Below are 13,209 nucleotides of genomic sequence, written 5' to 3' on the forward strand. Positions count from 1 at the left end.
CTACACATGAGGATATGTACATGTTATATAAAAAGACTATACCATTTTATATGAGGGAAATGGGCATCCACAGATTTGGGTATGTATGTTGGGGACTTGAACCAATCCCAAGGATACCAAGGCAAGACAATTCACGAATCATTTAGGACACAGGACAGTATGTGACAAATGCTTACAAATAAGCACTTTGGATATCACAAAAAAGACAGGCAGAGAAAAGGGAGTTTTCTTATGGCTTTATAAACCTAATGAAAGGCTAGACACTTTAGTGAAGACTTTTGTTTTCTGATTCTATGGGGACTATGTGTTGGAAAATATCAAGCATAAGGGAAACAATATTAGAACTGGTTTGACTGGTCAGCGTGGGTGGAAATAGGGCATACTACACAATGAGGAAGGCAAGAGCAGCTTCAAGTGTGGAAGGTGGGTGAGGCAGGGGAACCAGGACACACTAAGGTTAGAGGTATCCCATGGAGATTTAGTGTCAAGCCCATACTGAACCACATTGTATCTCGATACTTTGTTCACCATTCCTTTTGCTTACAAAGGCTTGTCAAAGGTTTACTCCAATGACAGGTGTGAAAACTTTATCAGGAAGAGCCATCTCAGGATAGCAGGAGCAAGGGGGTAGGAAGGTGACAGTGGCTAGCAGGTGGTGTTCCCCCAGCCGGCCTTAGTGCCCCTGCTTAATGGTGAGAAAAGGCTTCCAAACAGGGAAGGAACCTCCACTCTTTGGAATAGGCCATCAAAGAGTGGAAGGGAAAGGGTGCTAACAGACCAGCTCATTCTTACTGGTCACTCTGACTTCATAAAATATTAACTTCTTAGCAGTTCAGGGATGCATTATGGGCTCCTCAGCTAGTGATGGCAAACACCACTGTGGAGTGAGAAGCCACAGTCTGAGTCAGCCAGGTGGGACAGCATCCTTGAGGCTCTCCCTGAGTGCATATGGCAGAGATGGTAACAGCCTGGAGGAGGCAGGTGAAATGACTCTCTACCACTAGAAACTGAAACAAGCATGGCAGTACCTGGACTTCCACAGAACAGTTACAAGAGAAACCAAGGAAAACGGAGTCTGGTGCTCCCACAAGATTCAAGGTTAGAAGTAACATGTCAGGAACTGTTGCCCAAACTTTGGACTTGAGCATTCATATTTGCTTTGTGGGTATAATTTTTCATGGTATTTTAAAAAAAGATTTATTTATTTTTATTGGAAAGGAAGATATACAGAAAGGAGGAGAGACAGAGAGGGAGATTTCCCACCTGCTGATTCCCTTCTCAAGTGGCTGCAAGGGCCAAAGCTGAGCTGATCCAAAGCCAGGAGCCAGAAGCTTCTGCCACATCTCCCACATGGGCACAGGGTCCCAAGGCTTTGGGCTGCCCTTGACTGCTTTCTCAGGCCACAAGCAAGGAGCTGGATGGGAAGCTCGGCCCTCAGGATTAGAACTGGCACCCATATGGGATCCCAGTGCATGCCAGATGGGGACTTTAGCCACTAGGCTACCACGTCGGACCCTTTTTTTCATGGTATTTTTTTTTAAATGAGAAGGTGAAGCTGATGCCATGGCACAGTAGGCTAAGCCTCCTTCTACCATGCTGGTATCCCATGTGGACCCTGTTGTGTGCCCCACCTGCTTCCAATCTAGCTCCCTGCTTTTATAGCCTGGAAAAGCAGCAGAGGATAGCTCAAAACCTTGGGCCCCTCCACCCATGTGGAAGACCCAGAGGAAGCTTATGGTTCCTAGGTTCATATTAGCTCAGCTTTGCCCATTTGGGGAGTGAACTAGCGGATGGATGACTTCTCTTTTTCTTCTTTGTAACTCTGTCTTATAAACAAAAATAAATCTTAAAAAAAATAATTTTCACTAATTTTTCCCTATAATTCTCCTATCAGAATAAAGCTATCTGATGTCAAAACTAAGCCTGGTTCTGTTATTAGTGCTAGGCCCTGTTCTAAGGCTGAACTGCTCAGCGACATTAAACTGGGAACTGCCTGGGAGTCCCAACATGAAGCACAAAGAGGAAGGAGCAATAACACTCAGAGGGGTGGAGAAAGATGGTGAGTTTGTGAGGAAGGTAATAGGCTGGCAAAGCAGCAGTGAGGGGAGGAGGCAGACAGCCCCAGAATTCCAGGCACCAATGGCTGTGCCACCAAGATGCCCAGGGAGTTGTTTCAGCAAACTTACAGACACACAAGAACAACAGCTAGGCCTACACAACAGTCTTTGATGAAAGAGAATTCACTTAAACATAGTAAACATATTAAATCCTCCTCTGAGCTACCTATGATTTTTTGTTTCTAATATCTACTTGTTTCTACATGAAAGGCAGAGAAGGAGAAGCAGAGAGAGATTTTTCACCTGTTGTTTCACTTCCCAAATGGTCACAATGGGTCTCCTAAAAGGGAAGGGAGCTGTGTTGGAAATGGAGCAGCCAGAACTCAATCCAGCACCCATTGAGGATGCTGGCACCATAGGCAGAAGCTTAGCCTATTATGCCATGCTCCCCATCTAGATATCTTTGAAGAAAGGTCCAAGAGCAGTTAAGATCACAGGTGGCAGAGGGCATGGAGTCCAGCAATGCTTTTCTCTAAGTAACCACATTCCATCTTCAGCTAATGATATATCCTTAGAAATTTACACAAATCATCCACTTCAATTGTAGCACCTTTCTAAAACTTCTCATAGTAAGCGTGAGTCAATTTTACACCCCTCAAAAGCCCTTACAAAAGCCAGCCCTTACAAAACTCTTGAATTTGGGGGTCTGGCATCATAGTGGCTCAGTGCGTAAATCCTCGCCTTGCAACTGCTGGGATCCCTTTTGGGCACCAGCTCATGCTCTGCTTCCCATCCAGCTCCCTGCTTGTGACCCGAGAAAGCAGTCGATGACAGCTCAAAGCCTTGGGACCCTGCAGCCACGTGAGAGACCTAGAAGAAGCTCCTGGCTCCTGGCTTCACATGGGTTCAGCTTTGGCCATTGTGATCCCTTGGGGAGTGAGCCAGCAGACAGAAGATCTTTCTGTCTCTCCTCTCTGTGTATCTGCCTTTCCAATGACTATAAACAAATGAATAAGTCTTAAAAAAAAAACCTTGAATTTTTATATGATAATTTTAGAAAAAATTAACCCCTAAACTCTTCTGATTGCCAGCACGAAGCCATCATGAATACCACCGGGTGTGGTAATGTTAATTGCTACCTGTACAATGTGCCCCACTAGGAGCTGTCTTGTGAGGTTTACTTAAGATAGCCTCCTCCTCCTGCAGCGCCTGTGAATTGATGGCTCTAGTCTTGGAGTCCTGCGGGCTTGGACCCTCAGTTACTCTCAGAAGGAAAGCTCAACACCTGCACTCTCATGTGCTCAAGGATGCACAGCAAGTATCAGGAGGATTAGGTCAAACTCCAAGAAAACATTATCTGTTATGCCTTTTGTGAAGCTGTACACAGTAGGCACTCAGTAACAGTTACTTCCCTATTTGTCTCCTTTGCATTCTGATAATAAAGATACTGTAACCACAGTTGGCACATCTGACTGCCAGAACATCCAAGGCCTAATTTTACTTTCAATTAGAGCAGATATTATCATAGTTGGCATTACTACTTCCTTTGCTTTTTCTCAATTTTGTTTTTCCTTTTAATTCATGTTGTAACACTCTTATTTAGTAGGCCTTTTGTCAGAAAGCCATTTGAATTTTTTTTTTTTGCAAAGTGATGGGACATATGTTATTTTTTTAATATATCAACTGCTTTCAAATTTGACATACAGTAAAATATTTTACAGCTAATAAAATGGCAATTATAAAACTAGTTAGAAATATGGCAAATGGCTGAGATATAATGTTCATTTGACTATAAAACACCACGTATTCTCTAATTGATGCCATGTAAATATCTGTATTTTAAACAGATAAAAGGAACTTCCACTTACAACCCAGAAGGAATAACAAGGATCAAACTCACCCTCTCAAAAGAAATTTTTTAAATGTATAAAATATGAGTCAAACTTTCTAAAACAATAGGTATCAAAGTAACAAAGAAACTGTGAAAGACAAAAAACAAAGGAAACAGAAATCCCGCCTTGTTCTCAGGGCAGGTTCAGATGGACCCTGTAAGTCTAGGAGACAGAGCTGGCAGGAATGAGAAACTTTCTTCTGCCTTGGACCATTAAATTATTTACAACATCACTTGTTGGCAATACAAAAATTACCCACTTTAAAACAGGCTTGCTATAGAGTTGTTGAAGTTAGATTCCTGCCTGGGGTTGCCTTAGCAGTGCCAGAAATATGATGCTGTGGGTCTCTTGGGTCTCAGGGACAGGACACTAGCCATATTCATAGCTCACAGGGCAGAGCACTACAGACAAAGGTACAGAAGGAACATTGCAGACATCATCAAAATGTCTCCTTGAGCATTCACCTGGGGCACTGATCACCCATGAACATGAGGAAGCCTGTTAAGGCTGGAAAAAGAACCGGGTCAAAGAACTAGAAAGAATGCTGAGCAGTGATCACACAGGACCAGAGTGGGGAATGCTTACATCCTCCGGACAACAAAACCACACAAATCCTGATGCATTACTGGACTATCCAGAAAACCCTCGTGTTTGGGCCAACGTTGTAACACAGCACTTGAAGCCATAGCCTGTGACATTAACATCCAATATGAGCGTTGGTTCCAGTGCCGCTGCTGGGGAAAAAAAAAAGCAGGGAGTGCTCCAGTGTGTGAGACCTACTCACTCCTGTGGGAGCTTTGGATCAAGTATCTGACCCCTGACTACAGCCTGGCCCAGCCAGCCATTATAGCTATCAGGGGAGTACACCAGAGAATGAAGGTTGAGCTGTTTTCTCTCCCTCTAACTTCTCCCTGTGATGTTATGACACACTTAAACAGCAGAATGTTGGACTTGTGATTGTTGCAAAGGGACAATATTACTGTAATAACAGGGAGGGAAATAGTGGGAGGAAAGGATAGGGAGGCAGGAGGGCCAAAAAGGGGGAAACCCCTATACCTCTACAAAACCTTACCATGGAAAATAATAATTTTAAGATGTATAATGAAAAAAAGCTAATCTTGGGGCCTGGCATGGTAGCCTAGTGGCTAAAGTCTTCACCTTGCAAGCACCAACATCCCATATGGGCACCAATCTTTGGCTAATTATATTTGTTGCACATCTTCTAAACTATGACTTGGTTTTGAATATCTTCATGTTATTTGAAGATAACAAGGATAGGGCCTGGTACAATAGCCTAGCGGCTACAGTCCTCATCTTGAATGCGCCAGGATCCAATATGGGTACTGGTTCTAATCCCGGCAGCCCTGCTTCCCATCCAGCTCCCTGCTTGTGGCCTGGGAAAGCAGTCAAAGACAGCCCAAAGTCTTAGGACCCTGAACCCACATGGGAGACCCGGAGGAGGCTTCTTTGGCTCCTGGCTTTGGATTGGTTCGGCTCTGGCCATTGTGGCCACTTGGGGAGCAAATCAGCAGATGGAAGATCTTCCTCTCTGTTTATCTGACTTTGCAATAAAAATAAATAAATCTTTTTTTTTTAATTCCTTTGCAATGATAATTGTGGAGGCTGGTGAAATACTTTTTAAAAAGCTAATCTGAAGAAATCAATAAAAAAACACTCCCACCATTAATTAGTAACATTTGAAATTATATATTTATGACATAGGTATTACATCAGAAACATAAAACTCAATTAAAGAGCACAATAAAAATTAAAATGTACAAAAGTATTGAATACTACAAGAATTTACAATGACATGGAGGGCAAATTAACAAAAAATAGTGCTCAACATCTGTATCATAGTAAAATTAATATTATAATAGAATAACACAATAGACCTATTAGGTAGCCATTTTAAAAAATAGGACTATACCAAACATTAAGCAGCATGTGAAGAGCTGGCAGGAATTATATGACATACTCAAAACACTGATGAATCTCACACTAATTACACTGAGAGGAATAAACCTAACTTACCTTTCAGCAATTTCTTAAAAATTGAAAGACACATTATACTACCCAAACATCTCAAAAGAAATTAAATCCTAGATCCATATATAAGTTTTATTTGCAACTATCTAAACTTGCAAATAATAGTAAATGCTCCCCCAAAGGCAAATAAAAAGATTCTATTTCCATTTAATGAAATCCTACTTAGCAATGAAAAGGAATGAAGGTCTGAAAACATGTTATAAAATGGATGATCAAGAATATTATGCTAAACAAAGGAATCTTCATATAAAAACTTTTCTACTGGGGGTTCAGGCCTTGGGGTGGGGGTGGGGTTGCAACTGCCGCTCCCTGCAGTGTGGTGACTGTGGGGGGTACCCCTGCTGGGTCAGACCCAATGCTGGGGCCTCATGCCAAGCCAAAGACACTGCCGCAAGGCAGTGAACGAGTCCTCAGCCTCCCCCAGGGCGGCCAGTGCACCAAGTGGTGCCAGGCTTTGTCTGCTGGCTACCCAGCAGGGCGAACTCTGGGGATTTTCAAGATATGTAGTTGCTGCCTGGGGTCACTCATGACTAAAACTAGTTTGAGTGTAGGTGAGAAGTGAATTTTGGGGTATTCTCAGTGACAGGGTCATGAAAGATTTAAGCATGCATGGGGACCAAGACCTGGTAGTTTGGAGGGAAGTATCCAGAAGATAATTTGAGTTAGACAGATGTAACAGCTCAATTATGAATACACAGATGGGATATTAGTATAGAACATCACTGATCGCCACACACTAGCCCACACCAAAGCTATGGACGGGGGCCTCTTTGGCAGTGTTAGGTACCATTACCCGACTGAGTGGTGGAGTTGTGGAGTGGTCACATTTGGCAGGATCAAGACACTATCCAGCACGCAAGAGAACTTGGTCTGGGGGTAGACTGTGGGGTTGTGTGGGCCCAACCCTATGGAATACAAGTCCCCATGGTTAGCTCGCAAGCAGGGGTTGCAATGGTCTAAGCTAGGTGTGACCACGCCACCTGCCATCACTCATGGGTAAAGGAACCCACAACAGTCAGGGTAGGTCAAGGCAGCAGCACCCAAATGTGCATCTTTACACAGGATGTGGGGTGGGCCGGGCTGCCACTGGAAGGGGGCAGAATGGGCAGGGCTGAACAAACCTTAACTCACAAGAAACAACAGAAATCAGGTTGGAGCACAGCTCATGCCATGTAGGTCCCTGCACATACTCATCTGCATGAGGCAGAGGCACTAAGCCATAGCATCCAAGGGACCAGACAAGTGAGGGGCTCTACCAAGCGGAGACAGAACAACCACCGGCCTGCACCTAATCTGTGGCTGGGAACAGGCCCAGTTGGGGAAATAATGGGACACCCTAGCTGGGTTGAGTTTCCCACCAAGGAGTTCATGGGATGGAACTGAGGCTGTATTCTGATCAGGATACGATTGTAATCTCACTTGGTGTAAGTGTGGACTGGGACTGGAAGCACCAAGCCAGGCCAGATTCCAACACCATTTGGTGCTCTGGAGGACCAGGAAGAGATGTGTGGCAGACTAGGCTAGGTCTCAGCCCTTACTGAACCTTGTGAGAGCTGTGGGGGGGGGGTATGGAAGAGCCGTGGCTGGGTTGAAATATCCAACAAGAACCAGCTTGGGTCGAAGGCCAGTCAGGAAAAGCCACTGTTCCTCCTAGGACAGGAGGTGAACTGAGTAGTGCTGGCTCATAGACCCACTGGTATGCGCAAAAACTGGCATTGGGAGAGGTTCTGATGAAGGAGCCTGGGCAACTTCTCTGGCAGGACAGAGACCCTCCAGGTAAGTGCAAGAAGCACAATAGGGAACAACCCAGAACCAGCAATGGAAATTATCCCACTGGCATACACATGGCATGGGTTGGGGGCAGACCAGGCTGAACCTGTTCACATTATCTTCTGGTGAATCCGAGCACCAGAACAGAGTGTGGGTTGAGCCAGGTTCGGTTGCAACACATACCAGTACACAACAAGTAATGCCAAGGTGAGATGAGCCATACCAAATGTGGTTGCAGTGCCCAAACAGCACATGTGACAATCGGGAAGGAGGCAAAGCCGACAGGGGAACATGAGCTCCCCTACTGGATAACTACTTCCATGGGAAAGGGTGAACTGGGATGGGAGCAGTTCAGACTAGGCAGGGCTATAGCACCGGTGGGCCTCACGGTGAGCTGACTGTTCCGACTGGTGCAAGTAAAAATTAGAGTGGGTTGAGGGGTGTTTGGCCTTAGCCACAGCATTAGCTGGCAGAGGCTGGTACTGGGAGCTAATTCTGTCAAGTCAAATGCCAGAACCACCTGGAGACTGCATAATCTGGGAGTGGGTGTGGCCTAGTAGGGAAATAGTGGGCACCTCCCTCAGGGTTACCACCCTCACTGGACAGCATGAAAACCAGGATGGGGTAGGGGTGGCTAGACAGAAAGGCACCTGCCAGTAGCTGTATGGGCTGGATAACAGGTTGGTTGGGTTGAACTAGGCTTCAATCTCCATTGACATGTGCGAGAGCTAAATGGGATGTGGGACAGACTGGACAAGCCTGTGGTACATACTGGCAAGCATGGGAACCAGAGTAGGGGGCAGAACTGGTATGGGTTTTGGGGAGTCGCCCCAACTAGGCTGCAGCTCCAACTGGTTTGCATGAAGACCGAGTATGAAGTGGGTACGATTGAGCTGGACTACAACAGCCGTTGGTTCATGAGGAAGACGGGGCTGGAAACCGAACGGACCCAGCAATCACAACGACCAGCATATGCATAAGCTGATTGGTGTGACGAACAGTGTTGGAGTCTGTACTAGCAAACTCACGCAGGCATCAGATCTGGGATCATCTCAGATGAAGTCTCTTTGGATATCCCTCCAACTGAACTGCTGATCTTAGAGCCCCAACCATCAAGAGACTGTCAGCCAGTGGACTCTGAATAGGTTTCATTGCAGTTGGGTCGGTGAGATTGGCAGCAATCTAAAACTGATGAACTATCAAAACTGTTTGAGCAGGACCCTTGGAACGCGCCTCATGTTGGGGATCGGGGTTGGGTGGGAGGTTGGGTGAGGCTTTTCCCTTTGTTACTCCCCTAACCCCAGATATAAGGAAAAATGATTATATTAGTGTGAAAACAATATTACCCACTTTCACCCTGTAGCCCTTGACCCTTTGTATCCTAATCAACTAATATTATTAAAATTTTAAAAAAAAAAAGCTTTCTACTTCAGAACAGGCTCCACATACTTCTGGCTGCCCCTCTTTCCCACCCTTGCCGTGGTAAGGGCACCTGCCTTCTAGACTCTTGTTACGTGTCCTGCCCCTCATTCAGAGCCACACACACCCAGATCCCTTGGGGCCTAGAGGAAGCCAACTAGGGGATAATCAGCATCCCCCCCACACCCATTCTAGGCCCACATTGTGCCAAGATGTCCTGGCATTCCCTATTGTTTTTCCGTTCTGCACCACAGAGCCAGACCCAATCTGTCCATAGTCCAGGCATGGCCAAAACACCATTTGCTTGTGCTGAGGGAGAACTGTCCATGGTAGCTTCAGCTTGGCCTCTGCTGCAACTCATATAAGGGTTGCAGATGTCCATTACCAGCGCACTGAGCCCTTCCCAGCTCAGAGTCAGTATACAAACAGACTGAGGCATCCTCTGATATCTTGGATCATTCCAAGGCACCTGGCATATGCATCCTTTATCTGCCACATCCTTGTTGGTGCAGGTGGATCCACACAGCTGGGTTCTGCCTTTATGGTCTATCAAAGTATCTGTTCCATCAGATTCAGACCCTGCCCACATATTCTAGATCATGTGGCTATGGTCCAGAACTTTTATAGAACTTCTGGCAGGATGCTTCCTCACCCATTCAAGTTCTCTTTACCTGTCATCCAACCACACACCCTCATGTACTAATCACCATTTTAACATCAACAACTTGCCTTCAGGTAGCATCACTTGATGGGCTCAAGCTCAGCCTGCCAACTCCTTCAAGACCTAGAGTCGTGAAGCTCAGATGCCTTCTACCAACACACAACTTGGGTCAACTTCCCCAGATCCATTGTCATAACACTCTGGCACCCACAGAACTAATGTGTCAGAAATACTTCATTCTTATGCACACCCCAGTTCCCAAACAAAATTAACACTGATTAGGGAAGTTAAAATGTAAAAAATGTGAAAATCAATCTAAGTCTCATAACACTCAAACATTTCTAGCTAATACATGACCATACGTAGATTTTCTCATGCTTTAACTACTTATTTGAGAGGTAGAGGCACAAACAGGAAGAGGGTACAGCACTCCATCCCTTGGATCACACACACTCTCCCAAACGCCCACATGGGACAGGGCAGGACCAAGGCCAATGCTGGGAGCCAAGAAGGTAATATAAGTCTCCTACGCAGATGGCAGGAGCCCAACTATTTGAGCCACCACTGCTGCCTTGTTGGTTCAGCATTAGTGGAAACCTGAAGCCAAGAGCCACAGCCAGAAATTGAACCCAGGAGCTCTGTTGTTATGCAAGCATCTTAACTGAGAAATGAAATGCCCATCCACTGGATGTTTATTATTCCAATCAATGTTGACTTTCAAAATCTTATACATTTTCTAAACTACTCCACCTATACTCAACTATCTTTCTCAATGACATCCTACACCTTTATTCATTGAAAAACTTCTTCTTGTATTTCCATCTAACTACTAGTACCCCATTATTTTCCCTTATACTCCTTATGTGATTTTTTTTTCTAATTTCCCAGCTCAAATGAAAAGAAAAATGGATCAAATTCACGTATCCGGTTATTGAACTATAGGCTGTTTCATCAGTCTCTGTTGAACATTTATTTAGTTCCCAGTAATTGCTATTACTCTTACAGGCAATGTAATTATAATACACATTCAGACAAGTAACACTTATCTGTTACAAAATATGGAAGGCAAAATCCCTGAGCCTACATTTCTAAGTACCATGAAAAAAAAGAGAATATTTTTAAAATAATATTTCAAGAAAACAATATTTTTAAGAACTTTTCCACAATGGATTTGCAAAACTAAAGCTATATACATTTTTTTAAGATTTATTTTATTTTTATTGGAAAAGTGGATATACAGAGAGGAGGAGAGACAGAGAGGAAGATCTTCCATCCGATAATTCACTCCCCAAGTGAGCACAATGGCCAATGCTATGCCGATCTGAAGCCAGGAGCCTCTTCTGGGTATCCCACACGGGAGCAGGGTCCCAAAGCTTTGGGCCATCTTCGACTGCTTTCCCGGGCCACAGGCAGGGAGCTGGATGGGAAGCGGGGCTGCCAGGATTAGAACCGGTGCCCATATGGGATCCCAGGCGTGCAAGATGAGGACCCCAACCACTGCACCATCGCGCCAGGCCCAAGCTATATACATTTAACACTGCCTAAAATAATGACAAACTAATCAATATTCAGAGATTAGTGGGTTATGAATGTCACTGCTACTACATGAGACCCCTTTCCTTTAAGATTCATCAGCATTTCACTGAAGCCCCAGGAGACTGACCTATGTAGGCTGGACATGGGTTCTGTGCTCTCTGCTTTCTGAGTGGGTGGGCTTTTTTAAAGGTAACGGCTTCAGCTCACTGCAGGGTACTCCAGGGCATTCTCTGAGTACCTCTCAATCCTTCTCCCTTTGGATGCTTAGTCTGATCTCACTTCTCTATTACAAAACCTCGCTGTAATGGCCTCCCAACTGAGGGCCTCTCTATCACCATCAATTTCATAACTTTTTTTCATCCGACAGTTATGACATCCATGGTTTGGATAAGATCAGATTTGTCACTGGATCCTTCCTTTTTATCTCTGAGAATCCAGTGGCACCCTTGAAGCCTGTTTATTCCCCGCTGACTAGCACAGAACTCATTTTAACTGCCCAGTCGGCACTTTGGTTACTGTTCACAGCAGAACAAGATTTCCCATCCCCTCCACCCCGCTCCAAGTGCCTGACTGCTCACACAATCCAGCAAACACTCTTAAATACCAAGTATCAGTGTATGGTTTCCCTGGTCTTTAAGAAATGAGAAGAGAGACTCACATGCTGAAAACAAAGGACATATTTTCCTGGACATATAAAGACAAACTCTCTCTTTCCTTAGCTCATTGTAATCGGTTCCTCTAAGCCCTCTAGGTCCCTAATCTGGAGCTTCATTCTTTGCCAGTTTAGCCAAGTTCTAGCAAGAATCCTGTTGGGTCAATTTGACAAAAATTCCCACTTGATATGTCACGAAGCTCCAGCCTTCTCTCTTGCCGCCTGGTCACTCTGGCTGGCCTTCAGAAAGAACACCATTGATTGGGTATGGCAAGAATCCTCCTGGGGCTGAGATTTCATTTCAGCTCTGTTCCACCTACCAGTTCCCATCCTGATCCTTCCTTTGAGTCTCCGCTAGCCCTCATTTTATTTGGAGCCGGGTCCTATTTTTCTTCTCTGTTACAAGAACCCCATTGTAACCAGAACTTCTTGACATGCATAAAAGCTTCCTCACCACCTTGAAATTACTACCCCTTGAAATATCGCATCTATCTGCTGCAAAGACTGATATACAAAGTCAAAATAAACTCAGATTGAGGAATCAGCAAAACAATAGCCAGCATGACTGAACCAAGCACACCCTGTTGTGTAACATGCGTTTATCCTTGCCTTTTCTGGGACAAAATGTGAATTTGAGCCACTGCCAACAGCAAATGTGAGTTTAGCAAAGAGCCTAGGAAGGTCAGGGAGCCATTTTCATCACAATTTGCTTTTTGGCAGAACCCAGAGCCAATAGGCACAGAGGTTTATGAAAACCCTTGAGCTTCTAACCTCCTGACAAAGCCATGCAAATACAGTCAGTGCAATTCACCTATCATCTTCACATTTGAAGAGAAAAGAAGAGATGAGAGATGGCATGGAGCACCATTTCATTCTCATGTTATTCCCAACTAGATCACATGGGCCACTGCCAGAACCTATCCTCACCTCACTGTGCTGGGGTTGTGTGGGAAGGTTTGAGCCCACTTGCCAGAGAGAGAGAGGATGTAGACCACACATTACATATGTGTGACTGCTTGCTGACGCCAATTAGTAGCATATGTTGTTGATCCTTTTTCCTAAGTACCCAACAGTCAGCTACACTCAGGAGAGAGAACAGAGAGCTGATCAGAGGTAGATCAGAGGCAGAATACCATGTGGTAATGCCACTGCGCGACAGAGCTGCAGCCTACC

This window comes from Ochotona curzoniae, unplaced genomic scaffold (assembly GCF_017591425.1).
Source record: "Ochotona curzoniae isolate NIBS_2020 unplaced genomic scaffold, NIBS_Ocur_1.0 scaffold_4683, whole genome shotgun sequence".
In the NCBI taxonomy this organism is placed as follows: Eukaryota; Metazoa; Chordata; class Mammalia; order Lagomorpha; family Ochotonidae; genus Ochotona; species Ochotona curzoniae.